This window comes from Nymphaea colorata, chromosome 12 (genome assembly GCF_008831285.2).
Source record: "Nymphaea colorata isolate Beijing-Zhang1983 chromosome 12, ASM883128v2, whole genome shotgun sequence".
In the NCBI taxonomy this organism is placed as follows: domain Eukaryota; kingdom Viridiplantae; phylum Streptophyta; class Magnoliopsida; order Nymphaeales; family Nymphaeaceae; genus Nymphaea; species Nymphaea colorata.
In genome coordinates, this window is record NC_045149.1 from 10,057,721 (window position 1) to 10,080,868 (window position 23,148).

The 23,148-nt window shown below is 35.4% G+C and overlaps 1 long non-coding RNA gene across 6 annotated transcripts; it reads left to right on the forward strand.

Moving 5' to 3' along the window:
* The first annotated feature begins 4,737 nt into the window (after window positions 1–4,737).
* On the forward strand, window positions 4,738–9,400 carry LOC116265229 (uncharacterized). Of its 6 annotated transcripts, none has more exons than XR_007575106.1 (5): window positions 4,738–6,400; window positions 6,536–6,598; window positions 6,711–6,886; window positions 8,393–8,779; window positions 8,903–9,400. It is a non-coding gene; the product is annotated as an uncharacterized LOC116265229 (long non-coding RNA). The 6 variants fall into 6 exon arrangements; XR_007575107.1 differs by having other exon boundaries at window positions 8,396–8,779; XR_007575108.1 differs by having other exon boundaries at window positions 4,738–6,143; window positions 6,274–6,400; window positions 6,711–8,779.
* The last annotated feature ends 13,748 nt before the right edge of the window (window positions 9,401–23,148 follow it).

Consider the following 23,148-nt stretch of genomic DNA (forward strand, 5'->3'; position numbering starts at 1 on the left):
AGAAAAAGCTTATAGCAATGCAAATTAATCTTCTAATCAGCAAGTCCAAGAACAGTGAGCCACTATTCTCGCTCATATTACTTCTTTCACCTCTTGAAGCAAACACGGCCTTTATGAACAGAGTAAAGCATGTAAAGAGAATCGTGATTAATGGCCGACATGGGCAGATCATGGTCGACCCACGTCGGGCCCAACAATTTCAGAAGTCAAAAGTTTAGGCCCAAGATGCCCAACAATGCTCGGACTCATCTTGGGCCCAGCCGGATCATTTGTCGGGGCAAAACCGGACCATGTTTGACCTCGCCAACTCCTCTGTCCGGCCAAACTAGTGGTGGAACTGAATACAAGACCCCTCCGGTCCGGATTTGCCAAAATCATTATATATCCGAGAAGATGAAATCATCGGCCATCCATCAATTCCGATGTCTCAAACACGCAGTGGCTGCGTGGATGTTAGAAGGTTGGAGGATTATATATATATAGATATATATCATGCAGCTTTTCACAGCAGAAGATATATCTTATGTAATGCTAACACCGTCCAATGCAATGCATCAAGTGACTTGTGATTAGACGAAATTCAAATTGAAATTATGTATGTGTTTTTCCATGTTGAAGTTCTCGGTCTGCTGCTGGAGCAGTACAACGCAGGCCGCCGGGTAAACTGTTAAGCGGACGCAAAATTCATCTCCCGTTGATCATAGTATACAGTAGATTGCATGTGTCCCCTCCCCCTCCCTAATGGCGAACAGTTCATCACTCGGCCACTTGATGTCTGCTTCTAACACTAACTAATCTATTTATGAAATTGCTTGGGGAACATTTGCTCAGACCCAAATGCATAATATGACAACGTTTGAAGTGCTAATTCATTCTGCATTTTATGCTCCAAGGAAGAATGTGTAAAATTTTAAATTTGTAAATGTGAAAGCTATATATATATATATATATATATAAGTTTTGTGAACTTATCCATCCAGGTATTGACAAAGAAATCATTCGATTTCTCACAATATATTGTCGTCTCATCCACCTGATGTAAATGCATTCCGTGGTTGGTATAACTCAAAATTCTGGATTTCAAATATATAATAATATTAAATGTAATGCATTAGGTGGTTGTAATTGGTATAACTCAAAATACTGGATTTCAAATATATAATAGTAATGATAATAATAATATTATTATTATTAATATTAATAAACGAATAAGTACTAGACACTTAGGTGTTATATGGTGAAAAACAATCTCAGCCTTTTATTTATAAATTGATAAAAAAAATGTGATAAACATTTTTATTGTGTGTGTGTGCGCGCGTGAAAACATGTAAAATCATTGCACGTTGAGATCTGAAATAGTTCAGAGTTGTCCTTTAAGCCCCGTTTTACATGTTTCACCCTACAAATTTTTACTGTTATTTTTGAGAAAATTCACTGCGGTTACCGCTGGTTTTTCAAATGGCAACAAATGATGGAACCTTTCCCTTTTTTTTAAGCTATTTGTATTTTTCGCATAAATTTTTATCACTAATTTTTTTATAAAGCTTGCTAAGTCCTTTCCACAACTTCAAGCAAGGACCCCATTTTGACTCGTTAAGTAGAAGCAAGGAAGGTTCTTACAGGTAGGACTTTATATAATGAGTCAAGTCAAGCTCAAGCTCGAGCTTAATTAATTGAAAACTCATGCTTATAAATGAGTGAACTTCAAATTACATAAACCAGACTCATTTAAAGTCAAGTAACCTCATTTAATCAAGATATTGTATTGCAATTTGTTAACTTTAAATTAAGAAAAAGGCTCAAAACAAATGAGGAGTTGGTAAACCAGCTTAAATGAGTTGATCTCTCCCCAATTCTCAATCTATCAAATCGAGCTCAAACTAATATTGTACAACTTGACTCAGATTCAAGCAGAGGCACTGGCAGAGCTAGAAATTTTTTCTTGTGAGGGCTTTCATTTAATACATATTTATTTGGAGCATTTATATTTATGAATATCAAATATATCAAAATATTAATATATATATTAAATTAATTTTATGAGGCTTACGTAAGGCAACTGCTCACCAGTCACTATGGAGCTATGACACTGAGCAAAAAGAATATATGAGTTGAGTCCATACAATCCTGACTATGTAAGAGGAACAAGAAAAAAAAGAACATGCATCTAAACTTACTAACCCAACATGACGACTTGATCTGCAAGAACACTGCATAGTGGGCCGAAAATTGGGCTCTTTCTCGTCCAGATGAGATCCTGAGATTACGCAGTAATTTATAATTATATACATAAATAGAATATTTAATGAAAGCATATGGCATCAGGCCATGCAGCTGCTGACGTCACATGGTCATGCGTGTCAACGGCACCAAAATTTAGGGTTACAGAGAAGAGGCGTGAAGGAGCTAGCTTGGATTTTCCCCCTTTTTTATATGTAAATCTATTTTTGAAAGTGAAAAAGGTACCATATTTTACAGCTCAGACTACCGCAGTCTGCGTTTTCCCATTTTTGATACGCCTCAGAACGAGTGCCAGAGCTACGACCAAAATACCATCAAAATCGTGCTAAATTACGCCGCCTGTCCTTCGTGGTCAGGTCTCAGGGCAGAACGACGATAATTGGGTTCATTTGAATGTGGCAAGTCTTTTCCAGTTTGACTTGCTTCTTTCAAGTGGCGGAGCCACATCATCCCTTTTATTTTTCTTCATTTTTAAATTAACGTCTTTTAATGTTAGTGACTCCTCAAATATGAAAAATCTATGAATTAGTGTCCCTCAAAAAAAAAATTTCGACTCCATCAGTGCTTTCAAGTCTAGTTTCAGTTCTCTTTTTGTACTCGATTCAGTTGTATTCATGGATATTTTTTATTGTGGTATGGAGAAATAGGGGATAGAGTAAAAGCAAAGCCAAAAATTTTTCACGATAAAAATTAAAGTTTTTACACTAAAATTTAAATGTAATTTTTTTTTAAAAAAAAGTTTTGAGGTGGGGGCCAGGGCCCATGCAGGCCTTACCTTGGCTCCGCCCTTAAGATAAAAGAAACCTAAAACTTGCCTACTTTTATTCAATGCAACCATTTGGTACAAAGAAAATATAAAGAGAACTTCCATATAATGTGTTTGAACCACACCTGGTTGGGTGATGAAATTTTGCACACCCACTCAAGATCTTAAAATTTCATGCCCATTATTCTAACCGTCAAGGCCTGCATATGTTTGATCATGGGAATGGGAAGAGAACTGGCGCTCAAAAGCTCAAACTAATAGTTGATGCTCAACTACTCTACTATTGGTTATATACGTGGTGTGTATTGTGTATAAATTTTTCATGCATCATTTTAATAATGTGCCCATAAATTTCAAATTTTAAGGCACAATTTCAAAAGGTTTGTACTTCCATATCATATAAGAAATTACACAAAATTGTGAAAGTTAAGGAGTCACAACTTATAAAATATGAGATACTATTTCAAGGGGCACAATGTACCAGGATAAACTTTTGAAGTAGAGAAAGACATGTTGGTAGTTTGATTCCGGTAAATGCTATTGCCTTGTGCAATATGAGATATACCAAGTAGATAGTATATTGTTTCTTAATTGAAAGGCATTGATGCAACTTAGGAGAGGATTGTCTCTTGGCTTTTCTTTCTGGATGGTAACCCTAATCCACTCTCCCACCCTTAGTGGATGGAATCCTTAAGTTCTTTTGCCAACTATACAAAGCCTATTAACTTATTTCGGCATCTCGAGACACCCAAGCCTTATCTTTTAAGAGATGAGGGGTCGGGTGGGGGCTTTCGGCTTTTTTTTTACGATGGGTCAAACCCTGCTCACCCAAAACAGATGTTCATGTGAGAGTTTGTTCATCATATACCCACTAACTTTGAACATATTCATTTTGTTGTTCTTTATAAGGAACTATTTCAAGGATTCAAACCATATAACCATTATTAAATGTCTATGGACCACTAAATGAATATGTCATGGCGATAAATTCCTCGTGAACATAAAAAAGCTCGTGTTTGATTACAAAGAAGAATCTGAGAAAAAGAAAAAACTCGTGATGTAAAGTCGCAAATTAAAGATTGTATCATCGAATTGAAGGATGCAACCTATTAGGACTTAAATAAAACGTTCGGATGTGGAGTTTCCACCTTGTCACCAATAAGGGGCGGAGCTAGCACTTGCCCACATAGATCTAAAAAAAATGTATTATTTTCATATTAATATTTAAGAACATATTTTTTTGATGCCTTAAAAAATTTTAAAGTTTTATAATTTGTGCCGCTAGCTTCCTCTCTGTTAAGGGGAGTCTCGGGCCGACAGAGGCCTTTAATTTTTAAAAATTTAGTTCAACTTATATAAAAAATTTAAAAAATTTTATTGCAACCTTTCCTGAAATTTTATAATTATAGTTTCATTCGTACAACAAAAAAATTCTGGTTAATTTTGGCTCTACCTCTACAGTTTCCCCATAATTGGGGCTGCTCTCTACGAAGTACGAACGTGGTTGGTTTTCCATTTACTGTGAGAAAAATCAACAAAAATTTAGAAAGGAGAAAACATTGTGTTGTCGTTATCAACATCGCCCCATCGGTGTCGTTCCATGTTTTGGCCTGTGCCAAGTGAAGAGAATGGCTCTTAGTAATTCCTCCAAAAGACGGGGGCCAATATATGGCTCGACTTGTATAATTGAAGAATTGAGCCTTTTCGGTTCTGCCTCAGTCGCATGTAGTTCTCTCCCTCTCTCTCGCCCCCTTCGTGCTCGTCGTCGATCCGCCCGTCTCCTACTCACCTATGCGTAGTGGGTGTTCCTCGTCTTCAATGGGCATTCTGTTCTAACTCGAACCAGCCGCTTCTCAAATTCTCTGGTTTTGTGCCGCTTCGAGAAAGAAGCCAGGGCCTTCCCCCCCCCCCCCCCCCCCCCCCCGGAAAACCGCTTTCATGCGCCGGAAAACCCCTTAGAGGCTTCCTTTCTTTGTCTATCTCTCGGTTGTCGTTCGGTCTGCAGATATGACAGTCGGTTGCCCACCGTTAATCGAGATCGACAGACAATTGGAGATAGTATAGCTAGGAAGAGGGATCCAAGTACCAACGACCACCAAGGCCTTTGTTTCAAAACCCGTGAGTTGTTTCCTAGTTTTCTTCTTCTTGTTTTCTTTCCTAAGTATTGCACCTCTCCCTGCTAGGTTAAGCTTCTCTTTTTCTGGTTTCCTTAGTTTCTATTTCCTAGCGGTGGAGAACCTTGTTTGGCAGTCCACCCACATTCCCTTTTCCGGGTTTCTAACTCTTTTTCTTATTTTTACTGATTTTTCTATAGATGATAAGAATGAGAAACTCTACCCTTCTTTCTTTTGTTGATTTATTTTGAAGTTAGAAGTTGAGAAGATGTGCCAAACAATAGTCACGCACTTTCTTCTTTTCTGTTCATGTTTCTGGAGATGAAAGAAATGAGAAGCCATTCTCTAATCTTGGTTTTCTTTTCTTCCTCATAGAGCAATTCTTTATATCCCGAACTCCGTTTCCAATTCTGAAACCAGAGGTAGGGGCAGTCTCCCAAATTCCACAAGCAAGAATGATATTAAGAAACCGATGGTATTAGATCAATCAACAGTTGGTTTAGTGTATACAAATTCTTATAAAGCCTCAGTCCGACTGCTGAAGATGATCGGACGGTGGGTCCCGTGTTTCATGGTTTACCCTTTTTAGGTTTAACTATGTACTGCACACGAAAAGCAGGATGGTACTCTCTCTCTCGCTCTCTCTCTCTCTTACGGCTCTATCATGTCTCAGTTGTATTGGCATCAGGAGCCTTCTCAGAGAGTAGTGTCAAGTTGGTTTTTCCCGAAAACTATTTTTTCAAAAAAAAAAAAAAACTTTTTTTTTGCAGCTTGATCATCTGTCAGAGAGAGAGAGAGAGAGAGAGGGAGAAAGAGAGAGTTGGACGGAAGAAAGAGTGCAGTAATTTGTGCAGAGGCAGCGGATGCATGCACCAGCAGCAGTCTGATCATCAAAGGCGTTGGTCCCTTTCTCGTGCATGGGAAGAGAGAGAGAGAGAGAGGGAGGATACAGAGACAGAGATATTTGTTGCAGTCGGTGTTTGCAGATGTAGCATCATCAAGATTCACAACCTCCAAGAGAGGTGGCCCCTCCCATGTTCTCCATCTCTGCCCCCTCCCCGCCCCCCCTTCTCTCTCTCTCTCTCTCTCTCTCTCTCTCTCTCTCTCTCCCTGTGTGCACTATTACATGGTGGGTGTACATGTGAGCTTCAGATGGAAGGAGGACTGACAGTGAGAATCTTGATGATGCTGCATCGGCAATTAGCGACTAATGGTCTTACCTGTTGCTGGACGCTGCTCAATCTTTTGACAGATTGGAAAGAATAAGGACGAAAAAAAGGTAATACCCTACTTTCAGATTTCTCAAGGGACCACTTCCACCTCCCCCTTACCTCATTAAGACCAATGCTGCTACACTGTAAGAGATACATCAGCGTCAAAGATTAAAAAGAAAAATTGGTGTTTCATTGTGCAGCTTAAATGGAAGACCCAACAAAGCTTTGTGGCATGGATCTTTTTGCCAACAAGGAATCAGTGGGTTGTTTCTATTCTTCATGCTTTGAAATTGTGCTTCTGTCTAAGGATACTTGTACAATTTGTTTATTCTTCTTATAAGAAGTTTTTACTTATGAATTGATGGTTCAATGCAGATTGTATCATTGTAGCAGCATTTTTCCAAAGGGAAAGACAGTAATCATTCAGGGTTCTTGATGCATGCAGAAGTTCTGCCTGGTCGCAGAGAAACAACATCTTTAATCTCCATATGTCATTATTTCTCATCGCCGGCCGTCTTGATTTAGTAAGGAGGCTACCTCCACGCTCTCAGGTAGCTACCGATACCCATCGAAACTGTTTCTGAATGAAGCCTTTCTTTGTGTTTCCTGGGGAGAACAGAGAGATCAATCTGGGAATAAGAGACTTACGGCACTACTCAACCTGTCAGTGACCGCCGATCACCTCCGCTGCCTTGGAAACTTGCTTTTATGTCATTTTGAGCCATCAGCTTGACGAATGGCCATTGCGGATTAGTAGGTGCATTGATTTGACGCAGAGTATGGTGGGTAGATCTTTTACATGTGTCTGTAGTTAGTGGATGTAATATTTATGGGAATCTGAGCTGGTGGAGGAGGACACAGTCCCATCGTTGTGATTCCCCAAATGACAAAAAAATTCTGAACTTTCAAGGGGAAAAACTACAGAAACATTCGCTTACTGCCACAAGAAACTATGCAATCTCATGAAGTTGGGACCAAATTATGGAGTAAAAAGTAAACATTCTCCCAAGAAGAAAAAGAAAAGACATAGTATCATCACACTCAAACTTTCTGGTGGATATCGGCCATGCTGTTAGATATTCTTGATACCCAAAAAAGATTTCCTTGTTGGTCCTTTCAAAAACATGGCATTGTTCAGCCTCTCGGCCTTTTCTATTATTTCCCTCTCATTTTTATCGTCCACCACTCGTGATCTTTCTCCCTCCCTTTCTCTCTCTCTCTCTCTCTCTCTCTCTCTCTCTCTCTCTCGAGAGAGAGAGAGAAGGCGCGCTTACACACATACACTAGCACGAAGGCATACTCGAGAGAGAGAGAGAGAGAGAGAGAGAGAGAGAAGGCGCGCTTACACACATACACTAGCACGAAGGCATAGGTACATCGCATCTAGCATAAGACGGGGAAATGTACTGACTATAATCAAGGCAGGCGGGGCATGGGGGATGTTGCATTAGTCTTCTTTTCCTTCCAATGGGCCTTACCCAGAGTTAATGCCATCTGGAAGAGTCTTGCCATCCATGAAATGCACTGGGGAAACATGTACCTTTTGGTCCCTACCTTTCTGGGTTTCATAACTCTAATATTGAATGCATTGAATATGTTTATTTTATCAGTTCATTTTTATGCATTGCACTTGTACATACTATTGTTATTATTGTGCTGTTGGCGGTATGCAGCCTCATTCACATTCTATTATTGCGCCTATTTCATATATATATATATATATATATATATATAAAGGGGGAGAGAGAGAGAGAGTCAGCTCTCGTTTTATTACATTTTTCAACATGCTTGAAATTAAATTCAAAATATATACGACCTGAATATGACGGAGCAAATTAAGAGTTTCCTTTTTATCTGTAATCTCTCTGTCTCTCTCGCTCTTTATCTGACTCACACACATACACACCGACGCGCATATTATGACGGACATGCAGGCACGTACACATAAAGTTTACTGCAATAGACTTTCTTTTGCATACATACGAGCGCGGGTGTTCCAGTATATGTATATTACCTTTTGACAGAAGACGACTCCTTTACTTTTGGAAACTTTTCAGCAGGATAAGTGCGAACTAGAAGGGGACCTGAGAAAAGATTTGATTCAGTAACTTTGGAGAGACTGTGACACTACGTAGCGGGAAGGGAAGATAAAGGGCATCGGTAAAGTGGGCTTTCCTTTTCTTAGCCTTCTTTCCTTTTTCCGGATTGACACCGATTATCAGGCGTTACCTTGCAGTCATATTTTTACGTATCAAGCACAACTAACTAAGAGAAGACATAGTCTTAGCCGAACGGTGTTCTTGAATTATTTACTGTAATCATGACCTCCATGTTCTTGGTTTATCTACTGCTAACTGGTCATGAAATTTAGTGTCAATTTGAAAGGAAGAAGCACATATCCTCCTGCTTAATTCTGTTCTTTCTCAGAGGATGACAGTACGCATGTGAGTTTCCTTTCCTGCTTGATCAGTAACCAAAATGTGTGCCAATCTTTCATAACATAATGATTCGTCAGTATTATATGATCAGTAACTAAAACTCTTGTTTCTGCCACCGAACATGAACAGCAGGGGAAGACGGTCTCTACTTGCAGACAAGCTACGGAGCCAAAGCCTTCAAATATGTGGGTTGCTCCAATTTAGTTTCGCCAAGAACGTTCTTGACCGTATGCGCCTAACGAACTATAATGAAAAGTTTTGAAGTAGTAAGCTCCAATTCCTAACGGATGAGCAGCTGAAGAAGATTTACTGACTTGCATGTGGACCTTTGGCAATGAAGCTATTGTCATGTGGATGGCTTTCCTGTCTCTACCGTCCCGATTGCTCCAGCTTCATGCTTTCTTTTTCTGTCAGAACCATCTTCGCACCCCTTGCTACATAACTGTTCTAGCAGCATTCATCACCATACGTGAAGGCTGGGCCTGAAATCCTCCTCATATCGTGACTCCCTTTTCTTCAAATTCTGCAACGCAAACTATTTATCTTTTCAGTGAAGCCTGGATCTCTGGATCTTGTTGTAAACCCCAGTATGATGAACAAAAGATACATATGCACCCTTTGTCTTTAGGAATCTTAGCTTCTCTACCTTAAAGGACTGAAGTGATAATGCTTCCTCATGTTGATATAGTCTGCATCGCTTGTGTTTCACCCATCACGTATTATCAGTAGCTAGTTAGCTTGCTACAACTCGCTACTATGTTTGACTTAGTCTCAGTTGAGCAGAGTGGTTGTAGACTTGGGATCTCTAAAAATGCATAGACATCATATATATATATATATATATATATATATATATATATATATATATATATATATATATATATATACTCATGCTGCTTTTGGGCATGCAGGAGGTTACCAATCCATCATCCCAACATCCTTCTCCTGCCCTCATAAATTTCCCTTACCTTCGGAGTCCTAGTCTTAATTGAAAACTGGATGATGTACAATACATCTTTTAACTTAGTGTTAAGTTCCCACCTTTAATAGTCTACTGGAATAGCATGAATCAACTTATTTGCTACGCCTCTTGAGGCTCATACTCCGAAAACCCTCAACATCACAAGGAAAATTCAATTTTTTTGATGAAAAACCATCTTTTTTTTTTTTTTTGAAAGACTCACATTATATTCAGGCCCAATTAAGTGGGAATGGATATCTTTTTCTCTGTATTCTCTTTCCTAGTCTGCTCATCGTGGAGTAAGAAGTTGTCGAATCATACAACTAAGCAGCACGATGCCATTTTGCTTCCCAAGTGGGGTGAATGTGAAAATTTTTTTGGGATCTTAAACAAAAAATAGAGAATAAAAAGGATGCGAGCCTTGTGATGCTGTCACGTGTTGACCAAAGATTTTATGATTCGATAAAGCACATAACGAATGTCTGATTCAATTCTATACGCAAGTCGTTATGACTAATATGCTCATTTGAGCAGCAAAGAAGTGCCTCCATTTTGTCTCTGTCTAGCTCATGTCATTATTTCATACATTTGTTGTTATTTTCTACTCATGTCATTATCTCATACTTCTGTCTTTATCTCATACCATATTCTCTCATTATTTAAGATAATGATAGAGCTTGGTATGAGATAATGGCAGATATATGACATAATGACAGAGATTGGCAGATATATGACATAATGACAGAGATATGAGATAAGGATAGAAGTGTGAGATAAGGATAGAAATATGAAATAATGATATAGTTAAGAATGTTCATTGTGCACGTGCAATATTAGGACATTGAAGTAAATATGCATATTGATAGTAGGGTCCATCCCCTGATGTATGCTCGTTATGTATATAAGGTGGCATATGAGACTGATTCTCAAAAATTTTGTGTGGTTTGGTCTCATAATTAGAACTTACATTCACCAAGAACTCTATCATGACCTTCTTTCATTGCTCAATATTGATGCTGAGATAACAATGCATGTCCAATTTGATTGTAATGGATGTTGACTATTGGGATGATTTCTATTAGCAATTGACCGGCTTCCAATAGTTTTTGTTTCCATCCTTATCACGATACCAAGTGGTTTTTTTCAGCATGCACAATATTTAATTAGGCTCATTAATTCTTCATGGTAGGATCTGAGAATTTGCTTGCCTCTTCAAATGATTACTTGCCTTTACCACTCTCTTTCTGAGCCATGTCCAAAGACCTAATTTGTTTCTCCAAGATTGAGATTGAGCCATGGCAAAAGTTTGGTAAGTATATCAGCTATTAGGCTTTGATTGCTTCAAGGCATCTGGGTATGATAGTTGGATATTCATATTATTAAATTCTTAATTTTATTAGGTCCAACTCTTCAAGTTCAGACTTGCATCGCCAACTTATTTTCACGTTTTTTTCATTTTTTTGTTGCTGGGAAAGTCCCAAATTCCCCTTCATTTAGCGTCTTGCCATCAATTTTAGTTTAGGTTGAAACTATGGAGCTCCACAAAGATACATTTGCAATCCGTTTCCTCATTATCAACTCATGGATATATGAATAGATATGCGCTTTATACTTTTATTTGCATAAATGCCTAGGATAGAGACATATATCACCATGTGTGGCAATTGTCCACACAGTCCAATAAAATTCTGTTGTTATTTATTATTTGACACTAACGTTTTGTACACTTATATATAAAATGCCCCTCAAATATATGTTAATTACTCCTTAGTCAAAATCTGTCTGTCTTCACTACTGGTAAATGCTTGAATTCTCAAATTAAAATTCAATGACGACAAAGGCTTGTTGAAATTATACAAAAAAAAAATGATATACTCTTCGCAGCTATGAGAAAATTAATGAAAGTGTGTGTTTGTGAATTTCTACTGTTAATGATTCTATTTCATGTGGTGCCATTGAAGATATTTTCAGTAACACACAGCTTTTTGCATCAATAAAGCATCATGGTACTTGTATTGTGGTTAGAGCTCATGAGCTCATTGTATGAGACCTTAATATCAATTCATTCATATATTGGGCTATCTTGCACCCTTGGTTGACATTAACCAGAAGCACTGTATATTTGTATATTTGCATCCTAAATCCGCATATATGTAAACACTTGCCTTAAGTTTGCACCTACGTCCCATCCAAATTATCCCATGTTTGCATTCAATTATGCATACTAGACCTGGTGGATAGATTTATCATGATTCAGTCGCACGAATCGACTTTATTTTAGCCAACAGTATTTCCTAAAAATGTTACCATTTCATTTTCATTTTACTGCTTTTATTTAAAAGCAAAGACATACATATCTAGTCAACGTCTTGTTTAAGTAGATTTATCAGAAATTCATATGCATGTTCGTTGGAATATTTAATTTACTTGAAGTATCAATGAACAATCTTGGCTAGCTAGATGGATTTCAATTCAATTTGAATGGAAGAAATTATTGTGCAAGTATGAGATCTCAAAATAGAGTGTAAATTAGGACATGATCAACATTTAGTATGTCTACTAAGGGATCCGACCAATCAATTATTAATTTGATTAATTCTCTAGCACTATACAAGCAGGTAGTGCTGCGGCTGTAGATTCACATTAACTTGGCCTTTATTGGCTGGATGCCAACATCAATTTGCATGAGTATGTAACTTCATGCTGCTCATATATGTTAAGGCCAACAAGATCTAGAGAAAATATGAAGATATTTTCAAAAAATGGTGCTACCACAGAATAATTTGTGTGTATGCATGTAGAACAGGTGACTCAAGAATACTATCAATATTGTTATTAAAATCAGTCAGAGTCGCCTGATTCATGAAGTCAAATAGGCTCTTTGATTCAAGCTAGTCAACAAATGGGTGTTTTCAAATGATTCGCTCAAATCAGCTGCAAATTGGCTGATTCAACTTGAATCGCCTGAATCAAATTTAAAAAAAATGGTGTTTTGGTTTTCTCCTTTTTTTTTTTGAAACAAGCTTTCTCAGAACTTGAAGTCAACTGCCTGGATGACCTTTTACCACCCACTTCAACACAAGTAGCATGCAGGTGGTGGGGGAATTGTGGTAGGTGTTAAAATGAAGCTTGTACTGAATGAACTTTCACAATTGCAATTAGAAAAGAAAATTAATTGCTAGCTTTCTTTTGAGATGATAATGTGGTCTTTAGCCAACTTTCATTTGATTCCTTTTAGTTTCAGTTAGACAATTGCAGCTCTATTTTATGCTTTATGGAAGTTCAATCAATGTAATTAACCTCTAATATGTGATTTGGATATCATTAAGGGGCGCATTTGATATACTCAAAATCATGGAATTTTAGAACAAAAATGCTCAATTTAAGAAATTGGAATTATTAAACAAACATGGTATTTTGTTTTCGGAATTAGGAAATTAAAACCTGGAATTTTAATTTCATTCCAATTTGAGGAGGAATTATGATTCTAGAGTTTTCATGATTGAAAGAGAGTGAAGGACTTGACAGCATGTGGACACATAGTTTAACCAATTTTTTTTCAACTGCATAGAGGCAAAGACCTTTATTTTCCTAACTTATGATTTTTTTTCTTATGTATTTCTTTTCCATCATGTTTATGTGATGGAAATTATTGGAATAAAACGGTTAGATTGTAAGGTCAGAGTTTGGTTTTTCAATTTAGGAAAATGGATTTGCAAAGAATTTAAAGAAGTTATTTGATTTGTTTCAATTTATGAGCAAGTGAAATATAGTTTTTTGCATTTATGCTTGTTTAATTGTTGGTAGGTGGATTTGCACTCAAGCACACATTGTCAAAGCAAAAGATGATAGTGAATGGTTGCTATTTTTTGGTGCAACATACTTCGTTTAATTGGGTTCTTAAATATTGAACAACTGTTAGACTAATTAGTCTCATTACATTTGTTTGCACTTGTTAATTGGAGTATTTGTTTACAAGTGTATGGTTAAGTAAATTATGGCTTTGTAATCTACATTTTTAAAAAGAATATACTAGGAGATTTGTATTAAGTTTTAAATATTGAAGTTTGCCCTAAAACGAAAATAGTTTTGCACAAGCACTCATAAAGGGGCTATAAAGTTGACAATTTGAAGTTAGAAAATATGAAATTTTAAAGATTTTCTTTGATGATCAAAGATAGTTATAACTTACATTTGATATTGACTTGAAATGTCATTATGTTGTTGACGTTAAATATGATTTTTTTAATGAGAAAAAGGCCAAACAATTGATATTAAGAAAAAAGTTAGCTATCAATGATCACTGTAAGGGCTGCTTAAGGATGGTCGCTTATATGAATGGATGATTGCAAATGTAGATATGGAAGGGCATGAATTAGATTTCATGACATTTCTGAATTGGTTAATATATTTTCAAATTAAAATGCTTGAAATGGATATGTAAAGATCATATGATGATAAAAACTTTGCCGCTTCCTGCACATGGCTGGCAACTCCCACAAAAGGTGCCATTGATAAATAACTAATGGTGGAACACCATGTTCTATGCAATAGTTCAAATTCTTTTTACTTAGCATTCTTCCAAAGTCTTGAAAAATATAGAATGAGTTAGCCTTTGTCTCATTGGTAGTCATCCTTTTGGTCAACCTTTCAAATGGGGGACCAAGTACATTAATTTGTTCCTAGATTTTCTATAGCAAGTAATATGGGAAGAGCTAGCAAATTTTTTATATTTATCATTTTTTCAAGTTGTTGAAAAATTGTAGAACGAGTTTCTCCTTGTCTCAATGGAACCCATTCTATTGGCCAAAATTTTCATATGGTGGACCGAGAACAATTTGTTCCCAGATCTGCTATACCAACTATTTTAAAAAAGCTATGAAATGAGATCTCAAGCTCTATTTGAGACTCTAATGGTAGCTCTTTCAAAAATTAATAATAGAATATATATCATAAAGTTCAAGTATCATGCCATAGAACATTGATTTTAGATTATTTTTTAGTTAGACCATTAGGACAATTCTCTTCTAGGAGGCATTAAAATCTATCTCTTTCGTAATAAGAAATAGAGTTTCACATTTTATGCTTATCTAGACAATAAAACATATCTTTTTGTTTAGTGACCTTGGTTTGATTATTATTTCTCGAGTTGAGTCAGTCTCATCACTAAACAACAAATGGTTATTTGTAATTTGTTCTACAGTTTTCGTTGACAATTTTTATTGAAACTTAAAAACGTCTTTATAAAGGGTGCATTACTATGTTGTTAAGATTTTATCTTTTATTTACTTTTGTCTGCTGTTATACATTGTGTATGTTCTATTTCATACATGTCCTACTTTATTCACTAGTGAACTTATATGATGGCATGAGATTTTGAAAAGTTCATTGTGTCCATCTTTTGACTTTCTTGTGATGTCCTTGCCATCTTTTGCATGTTGTATTTGTCTATATTCCTCATGGCATATTTTTTTTGTTTTTGATGTTATTAATCAAGGCATATGAATGTATTGCTGAATACAAGATAATCATGTACAAGTGAAACGTCTCATTGGTAAGCTCCTCACTCAAGAGTCAAAGTTCATATATGTCAGCATGAAGGGCAACAATGAGAATATTAACTAAAGTTTTTTGGGTTTTATGTTTAATTGTTTAAGTGGGTACCAACTTTTTGCAAAACTTTATTGAAAATTAATCCAAATAGTGTAATCATATGTACCAAGGGTTGGAACGACAATTGATTCTAAAATACATTTGTTTCTTATGGAAGATGCATTTAGAGATATGATGATGCTTTAGAAGAAACAATTTATGTAATTGGGTTTTTTTAATTTGGAAAGTATAGGGTTAATCATTAGTGCTTTCATAAGTTAGAAAGGAATAAAAACTTTCACTAGAATGTAATATACATGTGAAGACATAAACACAAGAAAATTGGAGGTGGTTATTTAGGTTTTACATGTAACATGTTAAATTAATAATATGCATGCCATTACTATAAATTCATATATTAGGTGAAAATTTTCAATTTTTTTATTTTTATGAACAAAAATTATCAATGTAAGCTTTGTGCATTAATGAAAGTAAAATATGACTCTTTATATAGTCTTATTATGTAAAACTAATATAATGACTTTGTATAGTTGATGGGTTCTGCACATGTTTAAAAATCTTAAAAGTGAACTCCTTGGGAGTGGACTACATGAATTTTTCATGATTATAACATAGATAGAAGAAGGTCCATAATCAAAATGCAATGAACAATATCAAAGGAGTTCAAGATTATTCATGGGCATGGTTGAATTATGTAGTGAGATACTTTTGTGGATGTGATGATAGTGAATCTAACTACAATAATATGAGTGAATCTTTGAATAGTGTGATAAATTGATATAGATCACTTTAATTATTGATATGATTGTAGAAATCAAAACAGATCATATTATGGCAATGTTGGAGAAAATAAGGTCGAATGCAAGCTATTAGTAAGATGGGGTTCTACATAAAATAAAGACACATAATGATAAGTGACATGATGAATGACACAAATGTGTATCGTCACATTGTTGGCAGGTGATCAATAGATCATTGTTATATGAGTTTGTTTACTTTTACTGTTAATAGTTTTTTATTTGATTAGCATTATTTGCACATGTATGTGTTGCAAACGAGAAAGAATATGTAATAGTAGTACAATGCATTTGATTGAACATGAGTGTACAATAATTAACAACTTAATTGCATACCATGCAACTATTATCAAGTCATTATTGGAAATTTAAATAGTGATGATCATGAAGCATGTATAGATGTTTAGTTCTAATTGCTGCTTAAAAGAAAATGCATGTAAGGATGATCCATGTTTTACTTAATAGATGATGACAAGTAGAAGATTCATAAATTTTACCTCTTGATACAACAAAATGCATATTATAGATCATATAAATTTTCCGTAGTTCAAATTTGGCTTTAGGTTCTACTAGTGTATGTTATAATTTTAAATTTGTTTCGCATCACACCTTGAACTTGAATATTCATTACGCTACCTTGAACTTGAATATTCATCACGCTACCTAAAATAACTGTAGTTTGTGCTATGTGTGGCTCAAATTAATAACTCTTCTTTTTCTCATCATAATATCATGATCACACATACATTATTGTTTTAACTAACACTTCATTGAAAAAACAATCTTAATTAAACAATATCTACTTCTGTTAGACAAATAAATTCACTGAATGTTTTATTCAACTATGACTAGCATATGTTGATGTTTGACATATGTATGAACTTCTACTGCATGCCTTATTATCTACCTACTTAAGTTGATTATAATGATCTCCCAAATTACAAAAGACACACACACAAATAATGACAATAAATGTTTAATCTGAATATAAAGTACAAGCAAAGCCAAACATTTTGCCTAGCCACTTTCCTTATCTTGTCAAGGCATTTCTTTTATGATTTAAAGCTAAATCTTCTCCCATTCTTCTATGCATATAAAAGCACAAGTTGACAAAGCTCATGCAAAGACAGGGTTGAATTTGAATTCAACCTTGTCTTTGCATTAGCCTTGTCATCTTGTATGGTTGTAGGAAAAATAAATTAATATAACTGAGACTCCACTTCATACAAACAATGAACATACCTACGCTTAGCTAAATTATGAAAAGTTGTCCTAATTCCACCACTTAGACTAACCAAAAGGTTTAATAATTAAATGGTTTTACCATATTTCATTTTTAATATCTACAAATGATCCAAATCAAATTAAAATTGCAATTAGTCTCAAGTCAAGTTCAAGAATCAATGTTAAAAATATTAAATTTACACTCAAACATCTTAACTAGTTAGCTTGAATAATTGGATCGAATTAAGATTGTATAGGCATTGAACCTTGCATAAAACTTTTCTATGAAATAACATTTATTCAATATTCACAGAGTCTCTACTAGATTTTTGATTTTTTAACATTACCAAGGACAACATTTTAGGTAAAATTGATGCATAAATTTGAGTCATCCATATCATGATTTCAATGAATTCTATTATGAAAATACATGCATTAATTTATCTTTTCTACTTCACCCTAGCTACTTATCACATGCTTCTTTAAGATTTATCAAATTGTGGGGCATCAATCTCAAATATAGACTGCCCTTGAATTTCATGTTTAACATGATGTTTTTTGTTTGGAAAAGAGGAAAAAAGTATTATAGTTAAACCACAAACCTCTTCTTTAACTAATCCAATAGTGAAAAATAACTTCTTTGTCTCATTGAACTCTAGTAATAAACAATGTTAGCTAGCATTAGTTGTTTTAATGGTGTGTTTGTAATTGTACTACAAATTAAACACTTATTAGAATAAACAGTTAATCTTATTCCTAAATAAGTAATGCATAAAATCAAGCAACCACTTGAAAAATGAAAAGAAAAACAAACCAAGATGTAACACTTAGAAAAAAAAAGGAAAAGAAACCTAGGTTCAACAATTAAAAAACCAACTTGTTATTTCATAAACCAACCAAGATGCCAGTGGCATAACTACGTGTGAGCTTATGTGGATAGTTGCCAACACAGACCTACATAATTTATTGTTATTTTCATATAAGTTCTTGCACATAATTTAATTTGTTACATATTAGTGCCCCATAAATTTAAGATTCCTTACATTAGTAACCTTCAATTATAAGTTTCTAGCTCTGCCACTACAAGGTGCTAACAATGATGTTTAAGAACACCTATAATGTGAACAAAAAATATACCTATTATATGGTAGAGAGATTAGAGAGTAAATCTCCAAGGGCCTAAGAAGAGATTATCTTTCATACAAAAATATATCATGGTGGAAACATGATTAATTATTGTTGATAGACAAATAGTACCACCATGATGAACAAAAAAAAATTCACACACTTCCCAAATGGTTAGACAAAATTCGAAGAGACAAGTGTGCCAAATAATCATCCATTTATTGTTTTTCATTAAGCAGCATGGGCCATAAAATAAGTCACAAAAGATGAAATTGGGCACTAGATTCAGTAATGGAGTAGCCCAGGTGGTTGATACAAAGTATTGGATAAAGTTACATGCCTAAACGAGGTGTTGCATCAACTCTTGTTGAAGTAAACAGTAAGGATAATGGCCTATTATATGGAAACCAATCTTTTAAGAACTTCTAAGGTTTGCACTCTTTCAAAATATAGACTACAAGTGCTCAAGCAGTAGGATGATATCTATTACGCCAATCACTTTCTTAGGCAACCAATAATTTAAATACTAAAGATGTACTTTCCCATAAGTTGACCATTGGGGTAGCGATTGAGTGACATTTGTGTCTGCTAAATTTGATTGACAATTGCAATTCATGTCTCACTAGTATGAGAAGCAAGTCTAGGATTGGTACTGATGTAAATCCTCAAATCTGTGATAGTGATGTCAATTGGTTATTATGGAAATAGCCTAAGCTTCATCATTGATAAAGAGACAATCAGGTACTAAGGAGTAAAGTTCTGTCCCTTGAATATAGCTTTGGAATGCCAAAACCGCCTCTAGTTAAAGGCATTGAAGCAATATGCCATGACAATACATGCTTCTAGTTTGTGGTGGTTACCCCATTTCAAGGAAATGGGTCAGCAATGAAATGAATTTTTTTGTCCACAATTCTTGGAATAGGTGAGATAATGCAATTGATTATGGTAATTTGTTCAGCTAATGAAAGATATCTTACTTTCCAACTTTATACTCTTGCTTGCAACTTTAAGATAACTGGATCCCGAATATTTGCTTCCGTTGAGAAACATGAGTGGCAGACCAAGGTATTTAATCAAAAGTTGGCTGATCAAGTAACCAAATATTTGATCAACATCATGTTTTGCATTTTCATCTGCACTAAACAAATATAAGGTGGATTTTTTCTTCATTAACAATACCTAGCTGCACTTGAGTGAGTTAAATACCTTTAGAGTCACATACACTTGCTGTCATTTATGGAGTAGTTGCATGACCAAACAAAAGAATATTATTTTTATAGTGAAAGATCAACATCAAGCATGTTGGAAAAGGTAATGGAGTGAGAATTTAAGCATTAACAACTATTTCCAATCACATGACCCGACCTTCAAACACCATTGAATAGCATCAAAGACAAGGGGCACTCTTGTCTAACTCCAGTCATGATTTTGAATAAATTTTTTATTTCTCCATTTATGCATAAGACACTAATGAATGACAAGTCAACTTTTGGATCTATTTTAGCCATTGATCTCCAAATTGCATGTATTACATAATCTGAAATAAGAATTCCCAAGATATAGAGTCAAAACTTTGGTAAGATCAACCTTTTAACATATAAAAAGGAGCCCAAGTGAAGGCCATTGAATGTGCAATTCCGAAGTGACTACACATTGATTATGGATATAGTGGCCTAGAATGAAAACCTTTTGTACTTATGATATCAAGTGAGAGAGAAGTGAGTGATGTCAATTTACCAACACTGTTGTTGTATCCACTGGTCACATTATTAAGAGAAATGGGTCATAAAGAGGTGATATATATGCAATCTGATCTCCTTTAGATAAGAAAAATTTAACGAGTCCATGAGGTAGTCAACTTGCATTGTGATGAAGTTATGTAAACATAAAAAGCAAGTCGAACTTGACATCCTACCAAAACCATTTGAAGAAATCGTTGGAAAAACCATTGCTACCCATCACATTAAGATCAGATAGTTGTTTTATTGCTGCAGCCTCAAAAAACATGACTTGTAGTTGTTCTACTTGATAAGGAGAAAGCTGATTGAAACTGAGGAACTAATGGTGACTGAATAGCTCAAAAGTTAAAAAGATTACCAAAATAATTTTTCATTTCAAGGAGCACTTCAGCTTCTTATAGGACCCAACCATTGATGGTCAATAATGAAATCTATTACGCTCAAAACTGATAGGTGGCTTGTTTATGAAGGAAGCAAATATTAGTGTCTTCAAAGAAATCATTTGGCAACAATAATGTAATGTTACTGTGCTATATATCTTTCTCAAAAATTGGGGTATATTCATGAAACACGTTCAAAAGTATGCTATGAATCTACCCTAATTTTTTAAGTAGATACATGAAACTATAACATTCTATTAATGTTGCCAATTAGCCCTAAAGTGTAACTTGCACCATTTTACTTTCTCCCTAGTTCTCCATTCCCAGCAAATTTGATTCAAAACTTCTTGTATCAAGAGGTGTCCCTGAGTTTGGATGGTTTGCAACATAGGTTTTGCTCCCCAAGATTTCTTAGAATGTACAAGACAACAACACTATCAGTCTTGATATATTTGGCTAGGTGTTCTGTCTTAGTTAGGGTTTTCATTGCAGCATAAGGTTACGAAGCTGGGCCTGACCAAAATCACGAAACCATTTGACAAAACTGTTTTTCTATCAACCATTAGTGCTCAAAGTGAAATGGTCTTCCTCTCTTGAATATATTATCATGTGTGATTAATAAGCTCAAGTGGTCTAATGATGTATGCATTGCTACAAACACCATGATGTCTAGCAATTCTTCCTTGAAGCCTATATTGATATGACCTTGTCAAGTGTTCATAGGCAAGGTTGGGTCCTATTATTTGACCATGTACAGTGTTCCCCAACAACTAATTGGTTCTCTTCAATGAAGCCTTGAAGGACTACTTGGAAACAACCCACCATATCAGTTTATTGGAATAACTTGGTTCCAACATACAAATAAAATAAGATATAGAAAGGTGGAGGCCATGTAATTGACAAGCACATAGAGAGATCTAGCCACAATTCTTTCAATTGATGAGAAGTGTACGGACCATAAAAAAATGTAATGGATAATGTGTTCTCTCTTTGATTAATGCACTATGTAGTAACTGAAAAAATTTCAACATCAACAATAGAAGTATGTATCAAAGAGTGCCAAAATACAAGGATGACTCCTTTATAACCATCTGATGGCTTAAAACTGTCACACCACAACTCATTGACATATCTAATAAAGTAGTTCTTCATCTCGGATTCCAAGAGAACAATTGATTGAGTTGAGAGGTCCTGATAATATTAGCCACATATAATCTCTTCTTGTGTGGAGGCCCAAATATACTGTCACAACTACATTAGGGTTAGATTGCCTATGGTTTGACGATGAAGCACTAGCTAGAGTCTGGTTCTGAGGTCTACTACATAGGAGCTTAAGCCAATTGAGTATAGAGAAACCTACAATGAGTTCAAGGCTTGTGGAATAGAGGCTTCTAATTTAGCACACAAATTATAGACAGCTAATTGAGTAAAGAGGTGGAGAAGCAAGGTCAATCAGAGATAGAGGTGATGGTATTGAGCCACAAATACAAAAAATTTAGGCAAAACATGAGAGGGTCTAATGATGCGAGGTTTAGGTGGAATGTGAGGCAAAAAAAGGGTGTGGGCAAGAGAATTAACCGACTAAGTGAGAGGTGACATGCTCAGACACATGCAAGAAGGTGGTAGAAAATGAAAAAGGAAAAAGTAAGGATAAGGTTCTCTGAGGGAAAGTTTGTGCAATGATAGTTCTAGAACTTGGTTGGCCAGTGAATTACGCCTAGAGAAAGGTCCTTATGGGGAATATAAAGCTAACTATTGCACATCACAATTAGTGTAGATAAGAAGATAAAAGCATCATTTGATTGCACCAGATGATGAAGCATGTGTCTGGAAGGCGACATGTTGGAATTTCAAATTGTTACTTAAAGTTCAGTGGAGTGACTATTGGTCTTCCAACATAAGTTGAAGTTCCTACATGAGTTGTCTTTGTGGGTACCTGAAGTGGAATCCAAAATCATTGATATAAACAACTTGAGTTTTAATAGACGCATCCTCCATTGATGTAATTTCAGAAATTTGATTGAATGAAACTCTAGATCAAATGCAGAGATCTAAGATCTAATACTAGGTGTTTTCCAATGAGTAGCTTGTGGCGAACGTAGATGGACCTGGTACGAATTATTTTTCTCTTGTCCACACTAAGAGCTTGAATCAATGGTGAAAATGCTGTAAGATGCACACAACACCAATCACCAACATGCAAGAGCGGTTTTGAAAGCTCATGTTGAAGAGATGAAGTCCAAGATAGCCAATAGTGGGGACACTTTTCTATCTCTAAAGGAAGGGTTAGCTTGTCAGATGAACGTTGTCCAATGCTATTGAAGTGAGGACAGAGATACTGGTCCTCCTCCCGAGCAATGTGTTTGAAAGACATCCCCTAATTGAGAATTGGCTACAGATGATGCCATCCCCACATATATATATATATATATATATAATGTTTTAGTAATCTTGAATTCCTTCTTCTCTCTCTCTCTCTCTCTCTCTCTATATATATATATATATATATATATATATATATATATATATATAGAAA